This window comes from Nyctibius grandis, chromosome W, assembly GCF_013368605.1.
Source record: "Nyctibius grandis isolate bNycGra1 chromosome W, bNycGra1.pri, whole genome shotgun sequence".
Classification (NCBI taxonomy): Eukaryota; Metazoa; Chordata; class Aves; order Nyctibiiformes; family Nyctibiidae; genus Nyctibius; species Nyctibius grandis.
This window is the reverse complement of record NC_090694.1, coordinates 3484452-3500713: the sequence shown is the minus strand read 5'-3', so window position 1 is coordinate 3500713 and position 16262 is coordinate 3484452. Positions and strand designations below refer to the sequence as shown.

The window sequence follows — 16262 nt, the reverse complement described above, 5'->3', positions numbered from 1 at the left end:
TAAGGAAAGAAAAAAAGGGCCGTAATAAAAATGTTCAACACCCATCAGGATAGAGCCTGAGTTTGTATTACAGAATATCTGAACCAAGTGCACTACTTTTCTCTACAGAAACTGAAAACTCAGAATAATCAATAACTTCACAAGTTGTGAAGCCTTCCCTTGTAAATATGCCTCATTTTTATTACTACCATGCCATTTAAAACAGAATTCTTTGTCTTTCACTTGATGAGTAGGTATAGAAGCAATTCCATAGCCAACTGTCAGATAAAGCAAACTCAGCTCATGTCCTATAATGACGAGGTCATCCACCACATAAAACCACTTTTAGATTTGCCTTGAGTAAGCACAAGTGAAAAAAAGTTTGTATCAAAATAAAAAAGAGCCATTGGTGGGTGTGGATCATGTCATTCAGTCTCACCTAAGAATATATATATAGATAAGAGTGTAGCTTTGATAGACGCATTAGTGAATTGGTTATGTTTTCATAATGACTTCTTCATGGAATACAACGGTTTCTCCGTTTAGCCCGTACCCAGGGCTAAACAATAACCAGTTGTTCTATCACCCAAGAGCCCTCCCCAGCCAAGAAAGGGAATTGGGAAAAGGAGGGAGACTCGTGGGTTGAAATTGAAACAGATTTAATAAAAGGAGGATCTGCTCCATGATCTTGCCAGGCACAGAGGTGAGGCTGACTGGCCTGTAGTTCCCCGGGTCTTCCTTTTTTCCCTTCTTGAAGATGGGGGTTATGTTTCCCCTTTTCCAGTCAGTGGGGACTTCACCAGACTGCAACGTCTTCTCACAAATGATGGATAGCAGCTTAGCAAAATGATATAGATTAAGGGGTGTAAGCCTGTCCTGTTTTCGTGGGGATGAAATAATAGAATCAATTTTCTGTTACATTTTGGTTTAGTTTGTGGCCAGCCATGGTATGGTGATCAAGGCCATTAGCAGTTTTGAGTTAGCCAAGTGCTAAAACTATGAGAAGCAAAAGCCAGGGCAGCTGACCCAGGCTGGCCCACAGGTGTATTCTATACCATAAACATCCCATTCACTATAAATTGGAAAGTTTGGTGGGGATGGTTGGGGCTCCCTTCCCCTTTATTTGGTGCTCAACTTAAATAGCTCTCCTGGGAGAACCATAGATTCTTAGTGTCCTGGTTTGGCCTAAACCAGGCCAATTTTCCTTACAGTGATTTTTACTTTCAGCTAAGTCTCCTCTAAGTAACTGCACTTTCTGAAACTAACTGCATGTTTTGCAGACAGTGTCTGCTTCCAGGACTGATAATGCTCAAAGTTTATAGTTATCGCTGAGGCACCGGTAGGGATGTTATGCAGAAAGGCTCTTGCTGTACTTATTCCTAGAGAAACCAAGGTCACTGCTAAATTCCTCACTGCTTACGAGTGAAGAGCCGAAGGGGGGGTCGCAGCTGCAGGGGGGAGCGGACAGGGCAGGTGACCCAAAATTGACCAACGAAGGTATTCCATCCCATACACGTCATTCTCAGTATAAAGCGGGGGGATCACGAGGGTCTCGCTCTCTTTCTGCTATGGCCGGTGTCCGAAGAGAACTCTGTCTGTTTTCCTGCTGCCCCCGATCCCGATCCGTGCATTCCTGAATCCAGCTCTCGACCGTCGCTAGGCCCATCCTGGGCCTTCCCGGAGCCTGCCATGCAGTGCCGGTGGTGACGTGGCTGACTTCAGGGGAGCTCAATCTTGGTTTTGTATATATATTTGTATATATTTGTATATATTTGATTATTTCTATTATTATTATTATACTTTTTTTCATTATTATAGTTTACTAAAACTGTTTTAACTTTCCAACCCGGAAGTCTCTCTCCCTTTTCCCTTTCCCTTTCCCTTTCCCTTTGGGGAGGGGGGAAGGGTTAACAGAGAGCATCTGCCACAGGTTTAATAGCCGGCCCAGCTTTAAACCGTGACACTTAGTCTTAGAGGGTTGAAGTTTTCACAAATTTGACTGCATTTGTTACAAGCATTCATTATATTGGTGTCAGTAGTATGGTCACTGGGCAGAATTCTCTTGTATTTGTTTTTAGAGTTGCTTTTGGGGTGGCCGATACACCAGAAGGCTGTGCTGCCATTCAGCAAGACTTGAACAGGCTGGAGAGCTGGGCAGAGAGGACCCTCATGAAGTTCAACAAAGGCAAGTGTAGAGTCCTGCACCTAGGGAGGAATAACCCCATGCACTGGTACAGGTTGGGGGCTGATCTACTGGAGAGCAGCTCTGCAGAGAAGGACCTGGGTGTTCTGGTGGACAAGTTCACCATGAGTCAGCAATGTGCCCTTGTGGCCAGGAAGGCCAATGGTATCCTGGGGTGCATTAGGAAGAGTGTGGCCAGCAGGTCAAGGGAGGTTATCCTCCCCCTCTACACGGCCCTGGTGAGGCCACATCTGGAGTACTGTGTCCAGTTCTGGGCCCCCCAGTTCAAGAAAGACAAGGAACTACTGGAGAGAGTCCAGCAGAGGGCTACAAAGATGATCAGAGGACTGGAGCATCTCTCTTATGAGGAGAGGCTGAGAGAGCTGGGTCTGTTTAGCCTGGAGAAGAGAAGACTGAGAGGGGATCTTATCAATGCTTACAAATACCTTAGGGGTGGGTGTCAAGAGGAGGGGACCAGACTCTTCTCAGTGGTGCCTAGTGAGAGGACAAGGGGCAATGGGCACAAGCTGAAACATGAGAAGTTCCATCTGAATATGAGGAGGAACCTCTTTACTTTGAGGGTGACAGAGCACTGGAACAGGCTGCCCAGGGAGGTTGTGGAGTCTCCTTCTCTGGAGATATTCAAAACCCACCTGGATGTGACCCTGTGCAACATGCTCTAGGTGAACCTGCTTTGGCAGGGGGTTGGACTAGATGATCTCCAGAGGTCCCTTCCAACCCTTAACCATTCTGTGATTCTGTGGCTTATCAAATTTGTGGCTTTACTGCTGTTTGTTACTGCTTTTGTGCAGTTTATCACTTCTGGGTATGGACTTAGAGGTATCACTCTGCTACGTTGTTTGGCATTAGTTTATGGTATTAGAAAGTCTTCTGTAATTGTGCCCATTTCCTTTTCCCTTGAGGCTGATTTCAACAGCTTTTGAGGATTTTGAATACCCTTGGGATGCTTCAACCACCATGCTCATGTTGTCAGGCCTTTTGAATGTCTTTGAGTTCTTGGTCTTGCTTACAGTGCAACACTGGTATAGTGAGGAGAAGGAACACGCCTCCACAAAATCCAATGTGAATCAAAGTGAAGACATTTATTAAGCATAAGCTGTCCCTTTTATACATTTTGTACTTTCCCTGGCTGTAAGCATGTGCATTGCTATTCGTTAATATTACTAAACATACTCTTCTTTGATGTGTTGATTGGTCACTGCTCTGCCACTGGTCCTTCCTTAATTGGCTCCATCAGTTCTTGTTTCTTCTCCTCCGTGTTCGGCTCCCACCGGCTACTCCCTCAATTCTTGTTTGCTCAGCTGCTGTTTTTCCTCATCTCTCGAAGGTCGGCTTGTTGACACTAGCTACATGAATCTTCTCACGCAGCTAGGCCTTCACTCCATACTCTCATACTTCTGGCTCATTACATGACCATTCTGCTCCAAAAACCCCTCTACAATTCCCCCTTTCTTTTCTTGAGCCGTGTTTATTGTCCGCTGCAGGGCCCTTTGCAAGCAGGAGAATAAACACGGTAATACAAGGATGATAATACAAATCACAAACAATCCCATCAATAGCATTTTAATCAATCCGACCAGCCACCCTCCAATTCCCAAATTACCCAACCAGTCATCCAGGAACCCGTGCTGTTCCCGTACTTTCTGTGTGGCATCCATGAGCTCTTTGATCTGCTTATGAATTGACTTGGAATGATCGTTCAGATCCATGCCACACATCCCATCAAACTCCTGACATCCGTGACCGTGCACTAATAATAAAAAATCTATAGCAGCTCTATAGACCATAGTTCTACCTCATCTTTACATTCTTTCCCTAAGGTAGTGACACTTCTTTTAATCTTGTGTAGGTTAGTGTGGTTTAATATGACCTTTCGTGTAGGCATTAGTAAGCTTAATTTACCTATGGTACACGGACCTCCCAGTTTTTTACTGGGCAGCCCTGGCCAAGCCCTATCTCCACAAATTAGGAATAAACCTTCTGGTAATTTTCTAGGCATGGCCAAATCCGGTGCTGGCTCTGTTCGACTACGCCCTACGTTTGCACACCAGATAGATTCATTTTGCCACAATGGATTACTGGGTGTGACATTTTGTAATCTCTTTATGTCGTTCTGATCACAGAGGTTTGATCCCTCTGTGTAATTGAAAAACACACAGGATTCTGCCTCTAAAGTTCCTAGGATGTCAAGTTCTTGGGGCTCTAAGGGACTGACAGGCAAGCTATCGTCCCATAAATCCCAATGTTCGCCACATTTCATTGCATTCTCACAGAGGCTCTGTTTCAGCACATTCAACCCTGCCACTATCTCCTTACTTTCAGATCTGTTTAAGGGGACCCCCACTAGAAATGTATGAAAGGGTTGTTCAGGCTGAGCTAAGGAGGCACAAAACTGCGTCTGGTTCAAGCTCCGCATCAGAGTCACCCAAACGTTGTGACTCCCCTTCCATGGTGTAGGTGGAAGGACTATCGGTTGATGACCTTTTGTCAGGTCCAGGATCCAAAGCAGGCTTAACACAGAAAAAACAACCCCTTGCTTCATCATGACTGCGCCTTTTGCTCCCTTTTCTATACCTCCCACGCAAACCTTTTTTCACACTTCCCGCAGTCAGGGCACTGGATCTCTCGAGAGGTCAGTGTTCCGAGGCAGATCTTGAGTTGGCTCCTGTAGTTCAGGTTGTTTTTGTAGCCACGGCTTCACCCACTTAGCTGGTACCCATTTGGCTCCTGTATCTGTAACGACACATGCATACCCTCGACCCAACGTTATTAATTTCATTGGACCTTCCCACACACCAGTCACCCCATTTTTTACCATCACTTTGGCTTGTTCCTGTTCTTTCTGAAAAGCCTCCATACCTCCCTTTAACCCTGCACCATGTTTTACTGCTGGAGGTACAGAGTAGTCCTGTGGCAAGCGTAAAAAGTTTAGTACATAAAGCGCTTTACACAACCTGTCAGGAGGAGATAGCCCTGGCTCTCCCCCTTTTTGTTTTTGTAAAAGGTGTTTCAGAGTTTGATTCATGCGCTCCACAATAGCTTGTCCCGTTGATGAATGTGGGACACCTGTTACATGTGTTATACCCCACAGTTGGAAAAAGTCCTGTGTGGCACGTGCCACATAGCCTGGGCCATTGTCCGTTTTAATCGTCTGTGGAATGCCCAGGGCTGCAATAGCAGAACGCCTGTGTCGTTGAACGTGTTTGCTGGATTCGCCTGTTTGTGCTGTAGCCCAGGTAGCAAGGGAGAAACAGTCAACACTCACGTGGACATATTTCAGCCGTCCAAATTCGGGGATGTGTGTTACATCCATTTGCCATATCTCCAACGGTCCAGTACCGCGGGGGTTGACACCAGGTGCTAAACCACCCCCAAGATGTTGACAGTCTGGACAGGACTGGACTATCCCACGTGCATCTGCACTGCGTAGCCCAAACTGACGCCGCAGTACCTTAGCAGATTGATGGAAAAAGGCATGAGATCGTTGTGCTCGAGCGAAGCGATCAATTGAAGGCGCAGCCCAGGCAGGTGCGACAAGTTTGTCTGCCCGAGCATTGCCTTCAGCTAAGCCTTCCAGGAGTCCTGTGTGACTACGGATATGTGTGATGAAATATGGATGCAGTCGCTCTGTCAGCAAAAGCCATAATTCATGAAAAAGTTGGTATAGTTGTTCATTAGCTATCTCTTTGAGCAGAGCACGCTCCATCCTCTGGACAATCCCTACGACTTATAAAGAGTCACATACCACATTAACAGGTGCTGTGTTCCATCGCTGGAAGACCTCCACCACAGCTCGCAATTCTAATTGTTGTGTAGACCCTTGAATGTCAGATAAAATTACATCATGCCACTTCCCATTGTCTAACCATGTTAGTGCTGCTTTTTGAGCTTTGCCTCCAGCATCTGTAAAAACGGTGACACCACTGACCGGACGTTCTGACCTTTTTGGTAATTCTTCCCATTGACCCAATTGCAGCACGGAGAAGTATTTGTGAGGGGGTAGATGTACCTTCAACTCGCCCCTATAATCCAATAACGCAACTTGTAACGGTATGGAATTTTGTAATGCCCATTGTAGATACTCTGCAACCAGTGGAATAACCAAAAAAGCAGGTTCGACGCCTGCTATCTCTACAACCCTCTGCCTTCCTTTCATTACAAGTTGTGCTATGGCCTCTACTTTCGTAGTGATGGTACGTTTTGGTTGCATAGGCAAAAAGATCCATTCCAGCACATGTAGAGGATCCTTGTCAGTCACCCACTGCATAATTAATGCCAGGGGGTGGCGATCGTGATTGATAACCAATACTCCAATACTGTAATCTGGGTCCCAACGGTGAGTGTATGCCATAGCTATTTTGGTACTCAGGTGTTTCAATGCCTGCTCAGCTTCCTGTGTCAATGTGCGGGGGGCATCTGCACCGCCTCCTCCCTTTAGCAATTGCATCAAAGGTGCCAATTCAGCATTGGTGAGACCACACAGGGTTCGCACCCAATTGAGGTCTCCCAACAGTTTTTGTACATCATTTAAAGTACTGATATTCACACGAATTTCTAGTTTTTGGGGTCTAACAGTTGTTTTGGTAATTTCCCACCCAAGGTACTTCCAGTTTTCCTCCTGTTGTACCTTTTCTGGGGCTATTTGCAATCCACCTTTTGCTAGTTCAGTCTGCAGTGTGTGAATCAATTGTTTTTTATCCAATTGTTTCCCTGCTATTAGAATGTCATCCATATAATGGTATATAATCAAATTTGGAAAATTCCTTTGCACAGGAGCAAGTGCCCAGGCCACATACATTTGACACATTGTCGGTGAATTTTTCATTCCCTGTGGTAACACAACCCAATGATAGCGTTTCATAGGTGCAGCTTTGTTCACTGATGGCACCGAAAAAGCAAATTTCTGATAGTCATCAGGGTGCAAAGGGATGGTGAAGAAACAATCTTTTAAGTCAGTGATTAAAATGTCCCAGTCTTTAGGGATCATATTGGGGGATGGGAGCCCTGGTTGTAGGGTTCCCATATCATCCATGACCTCATTGATTTTTCGAAGGTCATGTAACAAACGCCATTTGCCACTTTTTTTCGGAATAGTAAATATTGGGGTGTTCCATGGGCTTGTTGTGGGCTCAATATGACCTTTTTCCAGTTGCTCCTGTACCAAGCTTTCAAGGTGGGCGATTTTTTCTGCAGACAGCGGCCATTGATCAACCCAAACTGGGGTTTCTGTTTTCCAGGTTAGTTTTAGGATTGGTCGCCCTTCATCAATGGCCGCCTCTAAAAACCCTCACTGTTAGTTACCAAGCGTGCCCCTAATTGACTTAATGCATCTCTCCCCAGTAAACAAATGGGGACAGGCATCACATATGGTCTTACTGTACAGGTACTCCCATCCTGCAATTTGCAACAAATCACATTTGTACTGATTTTAGTGGTCTGTATTCCCCCGACCCCCAAAATGGGCGTAGGGGGGATCTCCAATGGCCACGAATGAGGCCACGCTGCTTGACTGATTATTGTAACGTCTGCTCCAGTATCAATCAGCATAATTACCACGCAAGTTTTCCCACCAGGTTCTTTTAGTGTTACCCGTTCTGTTGGTTTTGCCTTGCTGATATCCATTGCCAGATAAATGTCAGCCTGGCCTGTTGATCCAAAACCCCCAGCCCCTCTTATCTGATTCCCAGCTGTGGGCACAGCTGATTTAAAGGGGACCAGTTGTCCAATTTTTTCTCCTTTGGGTATATGAATTGGTGGCAGGGGGGTCCATACCATAATAGATATGACCCCTGTAAAATCGGCATCGATTATACTGGGTAAAACGAAAAGACCTTTTCGGGTCGTAGAGGATCGCCCGATAAGTAAGGCACTCAACCCGTGACCCAGTGGGCCTTTCATATCGGTGGGTATACATTGTACTTGCGGGTCTATCAGAGTCACCTCTACTGCTGTGGCAATGTCCACCCCAGCACTCCCTCTTGTGGCGGCAGCGACGCCATCCAGGCAGCCCGGGTGGAAGACCTGTTTTGTGTCATCGCGCTGGGTCTCCTCGCGCTCGCCCCCCCGTTTCCCAGCCGAGTTCCCTGCTTAGTGAATCTAGATCGGCATTCATCTGCACGGTGACCGTATTTCCGGCAGCGATTGCAGGTCCCTGCAAACTCGTGACTTTTTAGTCGGCATTGAGCCTTAAGGTGTCCCGGTTTGCCACAGTTGTAACATTTTGGTCCCTGATCGCCTCTCCCTGATCGTACTAGAGGTTTCACCGCAGCTGCAAAGGCTGACGCCATGTATCCTGCTGTTTCTTCCGTTGTTCCTACGCGCTCACACGCATCCATCATTTCTGCCAGGCTAGAATTTTTGGGTAATGTCTGTAAAATGCGCTTACAAGTAGGATTAGCATTGTCGACTGCCAACGACATTAGCAACGCCTCTCGAGCTACATCGGTCAGCGATGCCCTTTCCCATGCTTCACGCAATCTTTCTAAAAATGTCATATAAGGCTCAGATGGACCTTGCCTTATTTTTGTATAGGCAGGAATTACTTTCCCATCTTCTGGGAGGGTTTTAAAAGCCTCTCGGGCTAAGGCGGCAGTAAGTGCCAAGGCTTCTGGTCTAAGTCGTGCCTGTCGTTGTGGATCACTAAACTGCCCTTCTCCCACCAGTTGGTCAAATGTTATCCCTAAAAGAGGATCATTATCTCCCCTCCCCAGGTTTTCCACCGCTGCAGCCTGTGCTGCGTCATGCCACCTTGTCCGCCACAAGAGTTCCTGCATCGGGGTTAAAATCATCGCCATCAATTGCTTAAAATCAAAAGGTGTTAAAAGCGTAGACATAAAGATACTATTTATAAATGCTTGGGTATAAGGTGCATGCAACCCATTTTGTTGTACCGCTTTCCGTGCCTCCTTAACAATCTCCCACTGTAATCCTACCCAGTGCGGTGGTTCTCTCCGATTTCCCAAAATAACTGGGAAAGCTGTGGGCAGAATCTCCCCCTCCACTAGCGCATTCTGTATAACTCCTCGCCACCGTAATTGCGGATCGTCTCCTCCCCCGTCCCCCATGACAGAGTGCATACCAACATTCCCATCCATATTTCTCATGCGGCTAGTCCCAGCCGCCTCAGCACCCCCCCCGGCCCCCCTGGCCCCCCCGCGTAGGCGTTCCCTTTCTTCTTCTCTCCTCTGCTCCTCCTTATGCTGTCGCTCAGTTAAGGTCGTCTGTCTTTCCAGGTCTTGTAATTTTGCTAACAATTTTTCTGCCCAAGCCACCGGATCCTTAAATTTCCCTGGACCGCCGGCAGGCGATGGGGGAGACGACGGGGGCAGAGGGGGATATTCGTATTCGGCGCGATTTGCGAGATTGGCAGCTCGCGGAGGCTTGAAGGGTGGGGGGGGTGGGCTCGGGCTGATGCTCATCAACCTCCATTTCCTCCGGTTTAGGGGGCTCCCCTGTTGGTTTAGGGGGTATTTCAATTTTCTCCTGCTCTTCTGGTGGTGTGGAGGGGTTTGAAAAAACCGGTATTGGCGGCTGACCAAAAACATGAAGACCTCTCGCCCCAGGGTTAACCTCTGTTGGACGCAGAGCCGTAAAAGCCCCTGCTGCAACAGCCCTCTCTGCTTTCATTTCTTGAAGAGCAGTAAGAACAGCCCTCCATGCAGTTGCCAGTTCTATTGCCTCCTTTTCCCCACTGCTTATCACTTCCCATAAACCCTTTCCAATATCTTCCCAAGTGTCCACCTTAAAAGCGCTCTGGGGGTCCGAAGGGAACCCATGCTCTCGACACCAAACTAACAGTCTCCGGAGCAAATGCTCATCATGTTTCACTCCTCTCTTAGAGAGGATATGTAGGAGAAGCCTTACTATCGCACTTTCTTCTTTAGAAATATTTTGGCCCATCTCCTTTTTCCCCCGGCTGCTCACCTCACTAAGTGTCCCGTTGCAACGTTCTTTTCTTTTCTTGCGAGTCGTCCTCCGTCTCGCCCCAGTCTTCAGACCTGCTGAGCCATACTCCAGCCGGTGTACCTCCTTCTGGGCTATTCCCCGAACTTGCCGTCGATCAGCATCTCATCAGGGTCACCATCTGAGAAGAAGGAACACGCCTCCACAAAATCCAATGTGAATCAAAGTGAAGACGTTTATTAAGCATAAGCTGTCCCTTTTATACATTTTGTACTTTCCCTGGCTGTAAGCATGTGCATTGCTATTCGTTAATATTACTAAACATACTCTTCTTTGATGTGTTGATTGGTCACTGCTCTGCCACTGGTCCTTCCTTAATTGGCTCCATCAGTTCTTGTTTCTTCTCCTCCGTGTTCGGCTCCCACCGGCTACTCCCTCAATTCTTGTTTGCTCAGCTGCTGTTTTTCCTCATCTCTCGAAGGTCGGCTTGTTGACACTAGCTACATGAATCTTCTCACGCAGCTAGGCCTTCACTCCATACTCTCATACTTCTGGCTCATTACATGACCATTCTGCTCCAAAAACCCCTCTACAGTATAGTGGTGGATACAGCACAGCTGCTGTAACCACTGCACCAGACATGGCAGCAGCCCCGGCCCCTACACCAGGCACCACAGCAGCTCCAGCCCCTATGACAGACACCACAGCTGTCCCAGCACTCACAACTGCAATCGCAGATACTCAGACCCTGCCAGTCCCTACAGCAGGCATCCTGGCTACCCCAGAGGCTATTCAGATCTCTGCACTAGGTACTGTAATTACTCAAGTCCAGGAAGCACTTGCTGCAATGACCCAGACTTTGGCAACAAGGGCTGCAGCTAATCAGCCCCCAGTGATGGGTGATGCAGCTGAACTAGGGATTCAACCAGTGCCCGTACCAGTCACCCCTGTAGAGAAGACAAAAACCACAAAAAGAGCAGGTCGTGATGGCCTACCAGGGACATCACAGGAGGACGAACCAGAGGTAACCACTTGATCCCTATCCCTCAGTGAGCTGCGAGATATACGTAAAGATTACAGCTGTCATGAAGGTGAGCAACTTGTTACTTGGCTACTCCGCTGCTGGGATAATGGAGCCAATGGTTTAGAGTTAGATGGTAGCGAAGCCAAGCAGCTGGGACCAATGGCTAGAGAAGTGGGTATTGATAGGGGTCTTGCAAGTGGTGCAGAGCCCCTGACTCTCTGACGGCAACTCCTGCGAAGCATAAGGAACAGGTATCCCTTTAGGGATGATGTCATATACCACCCAGGCAAGTAGACAACCATTGAGAGAGGTGTGAGGAATCTGAGGGAAACAGCTGTGCAGGAGCTTATTTTTACTGACCTGGATGACACACGGACACCACTAGATCCAGATGCACTCAGAGTTACCGGACCCATGTGGTGCCAAGTGGGTGCTGAGCGTGCCACTGTCGTATGGCAACACATTAGCGTTATTTAGCTGGAAAGGTGATGAGGTGCCAATGGTGGGTGACATAGATAATTGGATGCAGCAATATGCATACAATCTCTTTTCCTCCCCACAGGCCAGTGTCTCAGCTGTGGAAAAAAACATCTGACAAATCCACAGACCTGCTTGGTAAGGTGTTGGAAAAATTGTCCCAGATGGAGGCTAGGCCCTCCTCCCCGTCTGTACGGACAAATGTCTCGGCTATGAGGAGGCGGTGTTCCCCTGCAAGACCTGCTCGGGAGAGATGGTACACATCACGAGGCACCCTGTGGTTTTTCCTGCGTGACCATGGAGAAGACATGAGGAAATGGGATGGAAAATCGGCTTTACAGGCACATGTACGCGAGTTGTGAGGTAAAACTATTTCAAAAAGGGGGTTCTTCCAGGAAACTCGCTGCTTCAGCTTCCAATGGGAAGCTCTCCAGACAGCGTAGATGAGCTATTTACCAGACGTGAATAATGGGGATCAAATCTACGTGAGCTGCTCGAACCAAGATGTCAATAACGAACACTATGTTCAGGATTAGAGGGGCCCTGCCTCCAGCCAGGTGGAGGAGAGGGACAACTGTGTGTTTTGGACTGTGTGGATTCAATGGCCTGGCACATCAGCACCACAGCAGTATAAGGCTCTAGTGGACACTGGTGCACAGTGCACCATAATACCATCAAACTATAAAGGGACAGAATCAATTTGTATCTCTGGTGTGACAGGGGCCTCCCAAGAGCTGACTGTATTGGAAGCTGAAGTGAGTTTGTGTCCTGGTTTGGCCCAAACCAGGCCAATTAGTCTTGGAGAAACCAAGGTCACTGCTAAATTCCTCACTGCTTATGAGTGAAGAGCCAAAAGGGGGTCACACCTGCAGGGAGGAGCAGACAGGGCAGGTGACCCAAGATTGACCAACGAGGTATTCTATCCCATACATGTCATTCTCACTTTCCTATTTATCACTAACCCACTGCCTCCTGGAGGTGGGGCCCAGGAGGGAGGGGCCCTCTTGTCTCCCACTGATTGGTACCAGCTTTGCCAATTCTCCAGTTAAAAGCCTGCAGGTGTGATGGCAGGGGGAGCTACTGCATTTTCCCCTCTGCCTGTGCTGGGGGAGCAACTTTGCCTGAGGAGGATTTCCAAGCTCTCAATCTTGGTTTTGTATATATTTGTATATATTTGATTATGTCTATTATTGTTATTATACTCTTTTTCATTACTATAGTTTATTAAAACTGTTTTAACTTTCCAACCTGTAAGTCTCTCTCCCTTTTCCCTTTCCCTTTCCCTTAGGGTGGGGGGGGGAGAGGGTTAACAGAGAGCGTCTGCCACTGGGTTAATAGCCGGCCCAGCTTTAAACTGTGACAGTTTGACTGGGACTGAGTGGCAGATGCACCCTATTGTGACTGGCCCAGATGCCCCATGCATTCTTGGTATAGATTACCTGAGGAGAGGGTATTTCAAGGACCCGAGAGGGTACTGGTGGGCGTTTGGTGTAGTGGCTGTGGAGATGGAAAGAATGAGACAGCTGTCTACCCTGCCCGGTCCATCAGAGGACCCTTCTATTGTGGGGCTGCTGAGGGTTGAGGAGCAAAAGGTGCCCATTGCCACTACAACGGACCACCGAGAGCAATATCGTTCTAATAGAGACTCCCTGATCCCTATCCATGAGCTGATCCGTCAAGTGGAGAACCAAGGAGTGAACAGCAAAATGTGCTCCCCCTTCAACAGTCCCATATGGCCAGTGTGAAAGTCCAATGGGGAATGGAGACTAACTGTGGACTATTGTGGCCTGAATGAAGTCACGCCACCCCTGAGTGCTGCTGTACCGGACACGTTAGAACTCCATTACTAACTGGAATCAAAGGCAGCCAAGTGGTATGCGATGACTGACATCACAATTGCATTTTTCTCCATTCCTTTGGCAGCAGAGTGTAGGCAACAGTTTGCTTTTACCTGGTGGGGCATCCAATACACCTGGAATCGATTGCCCCAGGGGTGGAAACATAGCCCCACAGTATGCCATGGATTGGTCCAGACTGCACTGGAGAAGGGTGGAACTCTGGAACACCTGCCGTACATTGATGAGGGATTGGACTGGGCTGCTGGCGGCCCTGACCTTGAAGGAATGGAGCTATGTCCTTGAAACGGTTAAACCTGAGAGTGAAGAGGAATTTAGCAAGAAAACAGGATGTGAGAAAAACAAGATACGGAGTGACATTCCAGCTGCCAACCATGGACTCGTGGCTGGCGCGTGACGGCCAATCAGCGGTTGTGGTCAGGTGCGTGAACGGCGAGCGCAACCAATCATAAAGCTAGCCAGCTAGAGGGGGAAGATATAAAAAATGGAGTAAAATAAACGCAGGCACTTTTTGCTTTTGCTTTTTGCTTTTGCTTTGCTGCCTGCTTGGAACTATCCTTCTGTCTCCTGTTTTTATTTGACCACCATGACAAATATAATGACAAATGGTGCCCCGTGTGAGGCACGACCGGGGCGTGTGAGGAAAGACCGGAGCATTTAGAGGTGCTGAGAGACCGCGGACGACGAGCGGTGATGGCGGTGCCCAACGTAGCTGAGACAGGCGGAGTGAGCCTGGGGTCTGGACCACTGTAACAGACACCGAGAGAGGTGAGCTGTTGGGGACTGATTAACATGGGTGCTAAAATTTCAGCCAAGGAAAAATCCATACTAATGATATTGATGAGCATACTTGAAAGGAGGGGCATCAAATATGAGGAGAATGCCCTGAGAACATTGCTGGTATGGTGTAAAAAGAATGATTTGCCAGCTACGGTGCAGACTGCTTTCGAAGTTAGTACGTGGCAAAGCGCTGGAATGTCTCTGAGGCTGCCTCAAGGGGGGACAAGATCGCCACTGCGTCGTTGACGACGTGGAGATTAGTTATAGACTCACTGGAGCAACTGAAGGCGGACAGAGAGGCAAAGGCGGTGGCTGAGGCAGCTACAGCTCCTTTCACGGTGACTTTGCCCTCCACGCCGCCAGAGCCCCCCCACCGCCCACAGAACAGCAGTGGAACATTGATCCTTCTACCATCCCGTTACCCGAATCTGAGACTGAGCCACCCTTAATAGACCTTTCTGAAGAGGTGGAAGCAAGACGTAGTTGCTGTAGAGCCCGAGGGTTGGGAAAGTCAGGCGGTAGCGTGGAGGAGTTATTCACTTTGCAGCCAGTCCAGGTTACTGTGTCTGGCCCAGACCCGGACAGGTTCTGGAGAAAATTAAGAGAGCACGCACTTGCGAACGGTGATTTCGGGGCCGCGGCTGCTATGGGTGGCGGGCTATTGGCTTGCCCGGTATATCGAGGAGATGGGAGCGGCCTACCCGAATGGGAGCCATTCAATTGGGGAGTGATTAAGGAGTTAAGAGTTACATGTATGCAACATGGTCTGGGCTCGCCCTATGCTCAATCGTTATTGTGTGGTATTTTTACGGGAGACTTGACAGCCCACGACTGCCGTGCGATTGCTCAAATGGCACTGACCCCTATGCAAATGTTACTTTTTGAGGTAAACTGGAGGCGATCGGCTAACGAACAGGCATTGATGAATTTGGAACTATAAAACAAACAAAGAAACAAACAAACAAAAAACCCACCACGTTTCAGATGGAGCATTTAGCAAAAACATTTGCGGCAGCAGTTAAGGTAACTTATCGTTGTTATACATGCGGGCAAGGAGGTCACTTTAAGAAAAACTGCCCTAAGAAGTCGACGCTGAGTGGGGGAGGTAACTCTGTTTTGATGTGTCATCGCTGTGGGAAGCTGGGGCATTTTATGAAGCAGTGCAGGTCTAAGTATAATGCTCAAGGTCAGCTGATAACAAGCAGCGGCAGAGTGCAGGGAAACTGGAGAAAGAACACGGGGGGGAACCGCGTGCTGCCACAAATGAATCTTCCCAACCAGTTCCAGGCTTATGCAGTCAACTCGCAGCCCGAACCGCAGGGAGCGCCGGATTGGATGTTACCACAGCAACCGCAATCACAATAGAGAATAGCAGAGTGCATAAGGTACCAATGAATGCCGTGGGACCCATTGGAAACAGGTTAAGTGCACTATTACTCGGACGTTCTAGTGTAACCTTGCAAGGTCTATTTGTTTTACCAGGAGTTATTGATGCAGACTATATGGGTCAAATTTGTGCAATGGTATGGACTCCTACCCCCCCGTGTCAATTTCCAAAGGTAGCCGGATCGCGCAGTTGATTCCTTTCCGAGCGCAAGTCACTTGTAAACAGGATAAGATCAGAGGGGAGGAAGGGTTCGGTTCGACAGGAACGCCGCAGATATTTTGGGCTCAGAGCATACAGAATACCCGCCCAACTTTAACTTGTATACTCACCTTCGCCAAAGGAACCCCCTCGACAATATGGGTGACCGGGATGATTGATACGGGAGCAGATGTGACTATCATATCTGCACATATATGGCCTCGATCCTGGACCACCTGCTCGGCTGGCTCCATGCTGGCAGGAGTAGATGGTGCGACACAGAGTGTCCAGAGCCAATTTATGGTGCAAGTTCGAAGCCCTGAGGGTCAGATGGCGACAGTGCGACCCTACGTGATTGATGTCCCCTTGAATTTGTGGGGACGGGATGTTCTAGGACAATGGGGAGTGGTCATTGGTACACAAAAGGATTTTTAATAGGGGCCACTGTTGTGGAGG

General features: G+C 48.2%; 1 long non-coding RNA gene across 1 annotated transcript; it reads right to left on the bottom strand.

Moving 5' to 3' along the window:
• Nucleotides 1–3312: 3312 nt before the first annotated feature.
• LOC137675794 (uncharacterized) lies at nt 3313–10205 on the bottom strand. Its single transcript, XR_011050004.1, has 3 exons — nt 10106–10205; nt 4770–4915; nt 3313–3670 (listed from the first exon to the last, which is right to left on the bottom strand). It is a non-coding gene; the product is annotated as an uncharacterized lncRNA (long non-coding RNA).
• Nucleotides 10206–16262: the final 6057 nt, after the last annotated feature.